At 44.8% G+C, this 10,700-nt stretch overlaps 1 long non-coding RNA gene across 1 annotated transcript in view; it reads left to right on the top strand.

The window, feature by feature from the left end:
- Positions 1–813: 813 nt before the first annotated feature.
- LOC129712554 (uncharacterized) overlaps positions 814–10,700 on the top strand; it is a 37,338-nt gene continuing 27,451 nt past the window's right edge. The window contains exons 1-2 of the long non-coding RNA XR_008726086.1: positions 814–1,908; positions 3,522–3,769. This is a non-coding gene — a long non-coding RNA (uncharacterized LOC129712554). The remainder of the gene's footprint in view (positions 1,909–3,521; positions 3,770–10,700) is intronic.

Below are 10,700 nucleotides of genomic sequence, written 5' to 3'. Positions count from 1 at the left end.
TTTAATTCTTTCTATAAAGAAGGAACGTGCATTCATGTGGCAACAGTACATAATGACTATAGGGCGGCACGATGGCGCAACGGTAGAGTTGCTGCCTTACAGCGCCAGAGACCCGGGTTCAATCCCGACTACGGGTGCTTGTCTATAAGGACTTTGCATGGTCTCCCCGTGACCTGCGTGGGTTTTCTCCGAGATCTTTGGAAGATTTGTGGTTTCCTCCCACACTCCAAAGACGTGGTTTGTAGGTTAATTGGCTTGGTATAAGTGTATATTGTCCCTAGTGTGGGCACGCTTGTGTTAATGTGTGGGTATCGCTGGTCGGCGCGGACTCGGTGGGCACAGAGTTTGTACATTCTCCCCGTGACCTGGGTGGGTTTTCATTCATTCATCAGTTCCGGGAGAAGAAATAGGCCACTCGGCCCATCAAGTCTACTCCGCCATTCTATCATGGCGGATCTATCTTTTCCTCTCAACCCCTCAACCCCATTCTCCTGCCTTCTCCCCATAAAACCCGTCACTATTCAACCATCTCTCAAACTCTGCCTTTAAAATATCAATTGACTTGGCCTCCTCAGCCTTCAGTGGCGGTTTTTGCCGGGAGCTCTGGTTTGCTCCCACACTTTAAAGACGTACAGGTTTGTGGGTTAATTGGCTTGGGTAAAGATTGTAAATTGACCCTATTGTGTAGGATAGTGTTAGCGGAACAGGGGTCGCTGGTCGGCACGGACTCGGGCGGGCAGGGACTAAGGACCTGCTTCTGCGCTGTATCTCAAAATTAAACTGGATTAAATTTTCCTATAATGCAAACGAGGCTGTCTAAGGATGTGTCCCTCAGCCGGCCCACATGCCAGACCCCTTGTCCAGCGATGGAGGCCCACTCTGCCAGTGCAGAACACCCAGCAGAATCTACATCTTTCAAATCCTTCAGTGCGTGACCCGTCGGGTCAGGGTGGATTGAAGCATCACGCAGACGGACATCTGAACAGCCTTTAATGGAATGAAATCAGTTTGCATTCACCGCATTATTCAGCTTTCTGGCCTTCATGGGCGGCAGTGGCGTGACACATGGAGAGGATGGGAAATACTGCTCTGACAGGGTTGAAATAAATGCAATAGTTCTCTGCCCTTTAGGTCTCGATTGTAATGCAATTGCATTTTATATTTTCACTCCGTAGCAACTGTTAAAAAAATACTTCATCTAACTTCACTTTGGATCGTGTAACGAGCTCCCACCACACGGCTAAGTCCGCGCGACTCGCAGGAAGTGAATCCTCTGACCTCTGCCCCCGCAGGGATGCCTATTTCCTCAGGGCTGGGGTCAGGAGGAAGGGGCAACCATCCCATTGTACCAAGTAAGTCGTCGTCCTTTGCCAGTGTTTACATTCCACCAGCTTCGGCCCCGGGGCAGATCAGAGGTCCGCCATGGGAATGCTAAATGAGATGCGGTGGAATGCTCCCCGGCTTCCTGGCTCAGCAGCCTCACCTTGCCCGAGCCCCCCGGACACCCCGATGTCAAGAGGTTACTGGTGGTGGAACATGTGTCAACCTCCTCCCAGCGTCGGGTCACAGGAGGGATGCCTCACAATAAGCTGAAGAGCAGCTTACAACGTCAACAAAAAAAAAAGACATTGCCGGCTTCATGTGACCTGATGACATTTGGGCCTTGGGGTCACTTGACTGTCCATCTCCACTATCAGCCCAAAGCCCCTGTGACAGGGAAGATTGAGGGCTGAGGGCCAGTCCCTACGCTGTACCATGCAGCAAGGAACTGCAGATGCTGGTTTACACCGAAGATTGCTGGAGTCACTCAGTGGGATGGGCAGCATCGCTGGAGAGAAGGAATGGGTGACGTTTCGGGTCGAGACCCTTCTTCAGACTGAGAGTCAGAGGAGAGGGACACAAGGAAGGGTAAGGAGTGAAAATGAGAGATCGACGGGGACAAAGGTCGAGGAAAATGTAGATTAGATCGTTGTTAGCTGGGGAAAGGTGACAACGAGGCATTGGAGGCCCAGGACAGAAAGGCCTCTGTGACAGGCAACCACCTTCCATCCACATTGCTCATGGAGTCATACAGTACAGAACAGGCCCATCGGCCCAACTCGTACTTGCCGACAAACATGCCCCATCTACACGAGTGCCTGCGTTTGGCCCATATCACTCTAAACCTTTCCTATCCATGTACCTGTCTAGGTGTCTGTTAAATGCAACACCTGGTTCAACTACCTCATCTGGCAGCTTGTTCCATGTACCCACCACATTCTGTGTGGAAAATGTTCCACTTAGATTCCTCTTGCACCTCTCACTGTACACATACTGAATGTCTTCTGATTCTTGATTTCCCCCAACCTGGGTAAAAGACTATATGTATTCACCCTATCTATTCCCATCATGATTCATCGACCTCTATAAGATGATCCCTCATCCTGCTATACTCCAAGGAATAAAGTCCTATCCTGCCCAACCTCTCCCTGTAGCTCTGGCCCTCGAGTCCTGGCAACACCACCGTAAATCATCTCTGCACCCTCTTCACTTCCCTTCCTCTACCCCATGCATTCTGCTGTGCAGGGTCCATTGCCCTTGTGGTTGGAGCGGTGTGGACAGGCTGGGCAGCACGGTGGCACAGCGATAGAGTTGCTGCCTTACAGTGCCAGAGACCCCAGTTCGATCCTGACACCGGGTGCTGCCCGTATGGAGTTATACCTTCTCCCTGTGACCGCGTGGGTTTTTCTCCAGGTGCTCTGGTTCCTTCTCACACTCCAAATATGCGCAGGTTTGTAGGTCAATTAGCATTGGTAAGGATTGTAAATTGTCCCTAGTGTGTAGGGTGGTGTTAGTGTGCGGGGATCGCTGGTCGGCACGGACTCAGTGGGCCAAAGGGTCTGTTTCCATGCTGTATCTCTAAACCAAACTAAACGAATGGTGGGAACATAGTGTGAGGCTGATTGTGTGTCGTGTCCAAATGAATCGCTCCGATCCAGAAGAGACAACAGTAGATTATTTTTCCGACTTACTACTGCTCATCTTCAATAAATGTCCCTTCATCCAAACTGCATCGAAAAAGTCTTCAAATTATCTCTTATTGTGTGCACCATGAAATATAAATGGAGGGATTTATTTCAGAACCAAGTTAGAATGACATGATAAACTGCATAAGCTGTGCACTTGTAATTTATAATATGGGAATCCCACAATCTATTACTGCCTTGAACCACACGGTTATTTATTATCTCATATTCACAGTGACTCCTAAACTGAGTATGTTTCATAATATTGTCATTTGCATTTATCAGTCAAATTTGTGGTAATATATCACCTAGAATTATTTTTGGAATATTGTTTAGTTAATGTAGGTCTTAGTATATCATGGGGAACTCTCAGTACAATACAATCATTGAACATTTAACAAAGGAAGACAAATGATAAAGAATTAAATCACTATCACTGTATGTGTTCTGTACATATTTATGGAATAATCAGTTTGTGGGATATTTTCTGGAATATGTCTACTTCTAAACCAACAGTTATCTGCTTGATGTCAAATTTAAGTTGGAACAAACTGCAGAGGACAAGTTGGACGTCGAGGATATGTGTTTATTTTCATCTCTAACCCAGAGGAGCATTTTTCACTAAGTCTTTGCTTTGCAACTTTGCTGATCAATTCACATAAAGACCTTCTTGCAAACGGCTCTTCCTTACAGATGTCACAGTCACCGCTGAGGATTGGTGTCTGCTGCTCACGTGCCTCGGGTAACAAATGAAACTGTCACAGGTCTGTGTTCTCTCTGTGTTTGACCTCCTTGTGATGTTTCCCAGCTCAAGGCTATTCGGGGATATGATTGTGTTTGGTGTTTGGGCAGGGATGGGGGGTGGGGGAGTTCAGGTGCGGAGGTTGGTGCTCTTTTGTTTTGCAAGATGACTTTTTGTTCTTCTGTTGATAATTTACTTGAAAATCTCTATCCAAATTTGATAACACATCACTATTTGCCTCCATCAGCCATAAAAATCCCCTTTGAGGCGAGAATGCGAATATTAGAATAACTATAATGGGAATAGTATGAAAACAAAGATACAGCTGAGTTTCTCCAGCATTTTTGTCTACCTTCGATTTTCCAGCATCTGCAGTTCCTTCTTGAACATACAATACTTCTTATTTAACTAATGATATTAAAATAGCTGTGGCATGTACAATCATTAAATTAACATATCTTTGAACTTGGAAAAAGGGCATGTGGTGAGAAATAGGACACAACTCCACCATAATGTTTGAGACTAATACTGAATTGCTGTTAAATCACAAAGTACTTGTGCTAAAACATCAGGAGAAACACTCAAGCAAAATAACCAAGACCAATGCTAAACCAGTATCTAAACTATCCATAAATACTTATGCTGCACAACAATAACTAACTTCATATTCAGTAATAAGCTGAATATTTGTTAACAAACGCACACGCTATAGTTTTAACTAAGAAACCCTATCCCAATGTCACATGAGAATAGAAAATAACATTACACAGTTAAACTATGAGGTTTTATTTTTAATTTTTTTGTTTTATGTTTTATTCTTAACGGTTCACTGTACGTTGTGTTGTTACTTGTGAGCGGAGCACCAAGGCAAATTCCTTGTATGTGTACATACTTGGCCAATCAACTTATTCATTATTATACATTATTATTATTTACAAGCCGGCTGTGTGCATCAACCCCAAGTTTTTAATCTTTAAAAAAACTGCACATGAAAAAGACAAAATGAGATTCATGAAATGTTTTTTTAAATTCTCATATTAATAACAATTTGGAAACCCTCAGAGGAAATTTGTTCAAGGAAACAAGAGAAAATGTGAATATGCCCGAGCTGTACAGAGAGAGGGTGTGATGGTCGGCGTCAAAAATAGACGCTATTGCTATTTACGTTTTTTGACGGAGGCTCAGAGAGAAAGGGAATTGGTCTCCTACATTCGCCCATAACAACCTTTGGCTTTCCACGAACGTGTCTCAGTGTGGGACCAATGCACTATTTATCACTGGAACTTCCCCGCATTTGACAATCGCTGGATGTTCTGACATTGTAATTGAGCCTGGTTGTCTTTTCTAGGACACCAGAAGATCTAACTCAGTCAAGGCACCTCACTTCTACTCGAGATCTCTATAAATGATCTATCAGTTAAAGGCGCAGGCTGAGCAATCAATCAATGCAGAAATACTGAAGCCTTTGAATGTATCATCTAGACAGGGCACTGTTCCTTTCGACTTCCACCGCCCAGCACATTGGCAATTCAGGCAGCATTAGAACATTGATAAAAATGTTGACTTTTATGAGATTCCAGACTAGTATGTAAGGCCCAACAGTCAGAAAACTGATATTAATGTTTAGCAGAATAACCAATAGAGGCATAGATCTAGTTAAAAATTAACTGAAACATATAAAGATATGTATTACAGGTTTCAGCTTCTGTGATCCTTTCTATGAGTAAGCACCTATTGGGAAATAAAAAGGAAATCAATTTGAATTGAGTTACAGAAACAAAATTTTGAGAACATAATTCAGATCAATTATTGCACACGTACTTATTCTCTGTCAGTTCGAATTTTCTTCCCCTAGAACTTGGATCTAGCTGTCTAATCTTTGATAAACAGGAGTTAGATTGCTTGGCTTTTCTGTGTTCCCCAGAGTTAACACTCCTGATACAGATCAATTAAGCTTTATTTAAAAAGAAAATAGATTTTAAAAGGAATCTGATATCGTGCGTTGAAAGTTCAGCATCGGAAATAGAACGACGTTTACGCTGTCAGGCTTGGGAACGATCAGAAAGCCAAAGGCAATTCCAATTGCAGTCATCAAACCAGAACTGTGTGTTACCTGGAGAAAGGGTGAAGGTCTTTGTGTTTATATAGAAGCGTGAGAAGGATGTGAACTGCAGTTTGCTGGTTTCCCTTTTACTCTTTCACGGGGAGAACGTACAAACTCCGTACAGACAGGAGTTGTAGTCAGAGTCTAACCAGGGACCCTGGTGCTGTGTGAGGCAGCAACTCTACCGCTGTGCCACTCTAAAACTATTTCATTTGGCGGAAAATTCCACATTCCATATTCTTTTCATTCTGTGGATAAATAATTGTTTTTAATCATTTTTGGGGATTCACTAATGAGCCCATTGAGGGTGCCACACATAATTCAAAGTAAGTCACATTTATAATTCTCAGAGCAAAACGGTTCTCTCCATTGGGCAGCACGATGGTGCAGCGGTAGCGTTGCTGACTCACAGCGCCAGAGACCCGGGTTTGATCCCAACTACGGGTGCTGTCTGTACAGAGTTTGTACCTTCTCCCCGTAATCCTGCGTGGGTTTTCTCTGGGTGCTCCGGTTTCCTCCCACACTCCAAAGACGTACAGGTTTGTAGGTTAGTCTGAATTTGTAGGTTCTGTCTGAAGAAGGGTTTCGGCCCGAAACGTTGCCTATTTCCTTCGCTCCATAGATGCTGCTGCACCCGCTGAGTTTCTCCAGCTTTTTTGTGTAACCCCAGGTTTGTAGGTTAATTGGCTTGGTAAAAATATTAATTTCCCTAATGTGTGTAGGATAGCGTTAATGTGCGGGGATCGCTGGTCGGCGCGGACTCAGTGGGCCGAAGGACCTGTTTCTGCACTGTATCTGAACTAAACTAAACTGAACTAAACATTAATAAGGGTCAGTTCCATGGTTCAACAGTCCCAATGGGGGACTACAACTCACAGGGATCACCTCGGGCAGCACAGTGGTGCAGCGGTAGAGTTGCTGCCTCAGAGCGCCAGAGACCCGGGTTCGATCCTGACTATGGGTGCTGTGTGCAGAGTTTGCAAGTTCTCCCCGTGGCCTGTGTGGGTTTACTCCTGGTGCACCGGTTTTCTCCCACACCCCATGGACGTACAGGTTTGTAGGTTAATTGGCTTGGTAAAAATTGTAAATTGTCCCTAGTGTGTGTAGGATAGTGTTAATGTACGAGGTGATCGCTGGTCAGCATGGACTCGCTGGGCCTATTTCCGTGCTGTATTTCTAAAGCCTAATGATCGTATCCTTGGTGAATACTGATTGCCTCCCTTGACCTTGTGCCTTTTAACATGGATGAAATACTCCAGGCTGCCTCACCATGCAGCATGGCACAAGATCCCCCCCCCCTCCCGGATTGGGGAACCATAACGAAAATATTGTTATTTCAAAAACCACGATATTCCCAGTAGATTGGGCACTGTGTGAGTTTGACCTCGCCAAATGTCTGTTGATTAACTCCTTCATAAAGGATTTAGTTTGATATTTGATTAAGAGAACCCAAAGGTCACCTGTGTATGTACAAACGCAAATGATCCCCAAAAGAAATACTGGTAGACAATGAAATCTGTACCCTGCAGAACATAATTGGCGATAGCTGAATAAATAGGGTAGATCGATATCTTGCAGTTTCGATTGATGACCTTGGAAGCCGAAGAAAAATTTCACCCAACTTCATTATCTCATTTTACCTGTAGTTAGTTTTTTGGCTTTGGTGATCAAATACCTCGGCCAGAATCCAAACTTTGTGCAATCAGTGGAAGGAATATGTTTAATGAGCCAATTAACCTTTTCTTGTCCTGTACCTGCCTCTGATCCTTCTGTGGAATACCTCATTTCCTTTGATCTTACATCGAGATGCAGAGATGAGTTCTGGCAAACCTCATCCAAATTAGATCGGTAGATCACAGCGACCGATCCCCCTTGGAACAACGGCCTCCTTGTATTGTAAAGAGAGAGGAATTTGCAAATCGCTGATCATAGTTACATTTGTTTACATCTCGCTTGAAATGTATTTATGGTTTTGTCAATCTTCCGTAGCACACTTTTGTGTTATCAGATGAGTGCAAAATGTCATGAAGGTTGCAAAGTTTTGTTTTATTTAGTGAACGCTTAATCTGACTTTACTTCCTTCAAAATGTTGCACAAACATAGCCGGAAGTGGCCGAATAATTCCTGCAGTGAAAGAGAGAGGGGCGGAGAGGGGGTGAGAGGGAGGGAGGGAGAGGGGGTGAGAGGGAGGGTGAGAGGTAGAAAGAGAGAGAGGGAGTTGGAGGGAGAGAGGGAGGGATATGGAGAGTGGGAGGGAGAGAGGAAAGGGAGGGAGGGATAGGTAGTGGGAGGGAGGGAGGGAGGCAGCTGGGGGAGAGAGAAGGGGGGAGAGGGGGGAGAGGGAGACGGGGGGGGGAGAGGAGGGATGGAAGGAGACAGTGAGACAACATCCATGGAAATAATATACAGTTTGGTGTCCTGGACTATCGGCTATTAAGAAATTACATCATCTAGAGGCAGGACGTCATGCAGGTGTGATTTACATGAAAATATCAGAGGGCATAAATGTCTCTGGCTTTTGAGGCTGAGTATTAGGCAGTCCAACAAGCCATTTATAAACCTCCAATGTTAATGGGCGAAACTATTAAATGGTTAAGGCTGAAGACTCATGCTTGAGCAGCTGTGCTGATAAGTGATTAAAAAGGAGTAAAGGATTGCCAACTGGTTTTCATTAGGGTGATAAAATGGTTCTCTTTTCACTTGAAACGGTTTACTAGCCAGTTCATTACTGGGGTGCCTGTGTGTTTTACTCCATCACAGGCAATTTGACCTAACATAAAAGGCTGAAAGGACTATGGACGGGTCTTAATCAAATGCTAATTGTAAGATATACTAGGGAGTATTAACACCCTGAGTGTAGGGTTGTTCCTGTTATGGATCATATCCATTATGGCATAAACCAGACACAAACATTACATACAACTGTCGATAGTGAAAGTGCTGCCTTGCTGTAGAGGGGGACTGTGGTTAAATGAGCACACTGGCTTCCTGCAATGTTGAAGAGGTGTAGCATTACACAAGCAGATATCGGTGAAGAAAGATCAGTGGGGAAACCTGCACCAGTTACTTGGTGGTGTGTCGGGTTCACAGCTATTGTTACGAAGCAGTCTGTCTCAGAGTGGGTTTCCAGCACGGGGACGCTGTTGGTAGAGCTGCCGCCTCTTAGCAGCGGACACCCGGCTTCCGTCCTGGAATCCTGATCCCGGGCGCTGTCCGTGTGGAGTTTGCACGTTCTCCCTGGGACCGCGTGGGTTTCCTCCAGCTGCTCCGGGTTCATCTCGCATCCCAAAGACGTGCAGGTTTTGTAGGTTAATTGGCCTCTGTCAAATGCCCACTGTGGGCAAGGAATGGAGGAGAAAGTGAGATAAAGCAGTACTTGTGCGATCAGGTGATCAGCGGTCAGTGTGGTCTTGGTGAGTGTGGGGGGGGACCTCCGTGAGTGACGGTGGGAGAACAAAGGGGGAGGGGGGGGGGCACTCTAGTTTAGAATCCTCTGCCCATGGGATAAGCCTGTGTTTGTTTGTTTGTTTGTTTGTTTGTTCGTTCCGGTGAAGGCGCTGTGCACACGGCATCCAGCCAACACCCGCTTATCTTTTTCTTTTTATTTCACTTTTAATTTAATTTTAATTTCAAATTTTCATGTGCCTTGTGTGTTGTGACTGTTGGCGAACCAATTTCTCTCCAGGGATGTATAAAGTTCTATCATATCATATCATAGGCCCAAGGGCCTGTCTCCAGGTTGTGTCTCTAAACTTAACTAAACTAAACTTCATAATAGAACTGCATCAAATTAAATTACTTTTCTCCCATAAATAATGTGCAAGCCTACAATGTTAGAATAATTTGCCACTGGTCATTTAAAAATCCCACTGTTGCTAATGTAAAGGTCTGGTCAAACTGAGCTGGCTAATGGAGAGAGTCCAATTCCTGCAGCCTTATCATATCCAGTCAAGAATGGTTGCAACTAATCTACACTTCAGGCCACCAGCATAATCAAAGACCAGTCTCACCCCGGTCACTCCCTCTTCTCCCCTCACCCATCAGGCAAGAGGTACACAAGTTTCAGATTCAGATTCAAACTTTTTTGTCATTGTGCAGTGTACAGTACAGAGACAACGAAATGCAGTTAGCATCTCCCTAGAAGAGCCGCAGGGAAGAAGCTGTTCCTGGAACTGCTGGTTCGGCAACGGAGAGACCTGTAGCGTCTCCCGGATGGTAGGAGGGTAAACAGTCTGTGGTTGAGGTGAGAGCAGTCCTTGGCGATGCTGAGAGCCCTTCGCCTCATACCACCAGATTGAGGGACAATTTCTTCCCAGCTGTTATCAGGCAACTAAACCATCCTCTCACCAACTAGACTGCAGTCTTGACCTCTCATCTACCTAATTGGAGACCTTTGATCTATTTTTAAATAGATGTTATCCAATGTTATATCTTGTATCCTTTATCTGTGTATTGTGGACTTTTGATTATGTTCACGTATAGTGTTTCCGCTGAAGATAGGCACAAAATGCTGGAGTAACTCAGCATTTCTGGACAGACGGGCAGCATCTCTGGATAGAAGGAATGGCTGACATTTCGGGTCGAGATCCTTCGTCAGTCCTTTCCGCTGATTGGATAGCACGCAAACAAATGCTTATCACTGTACTTCAGAAACATCCTCTCACATCTAGAGAGCAGCAATACTTTGGTTAAAGGATGCAATTTGCTGGAGTAAGTCTGTGGGTCAGGCAGCATCTCTGGAAATGTGGATAGGGAGAGGCGAAATTTTTTTTCAAGTTAGGCATACCTTGGCAGTGGAGCTCTAAAACGTAGACATAAGGAACTGTAGATGCTGGTTGAATAAAAATAC

This window comes from Leucoraja erinacea, chromosome 33 (genome assembly GCF_028641065.1).
Source record: "Leucoraja erinacea ecotype New England chromosome 33, Leri_hhj_1, whole genome shotgun sequence".
In the NCBI taxonomy this organism is placed as follows: Eukaryota; Metazoa; Chordata; class Chondrichthyes; order Rajiformes; family Rajidae; genus Leucoraja; species Leucoraja erinaceus.
The sequence above is the reverse complement of the archived record's forward strand: the minus strand, read 5'-3'. Positions and strand labels throughout refer to the sequence as shown.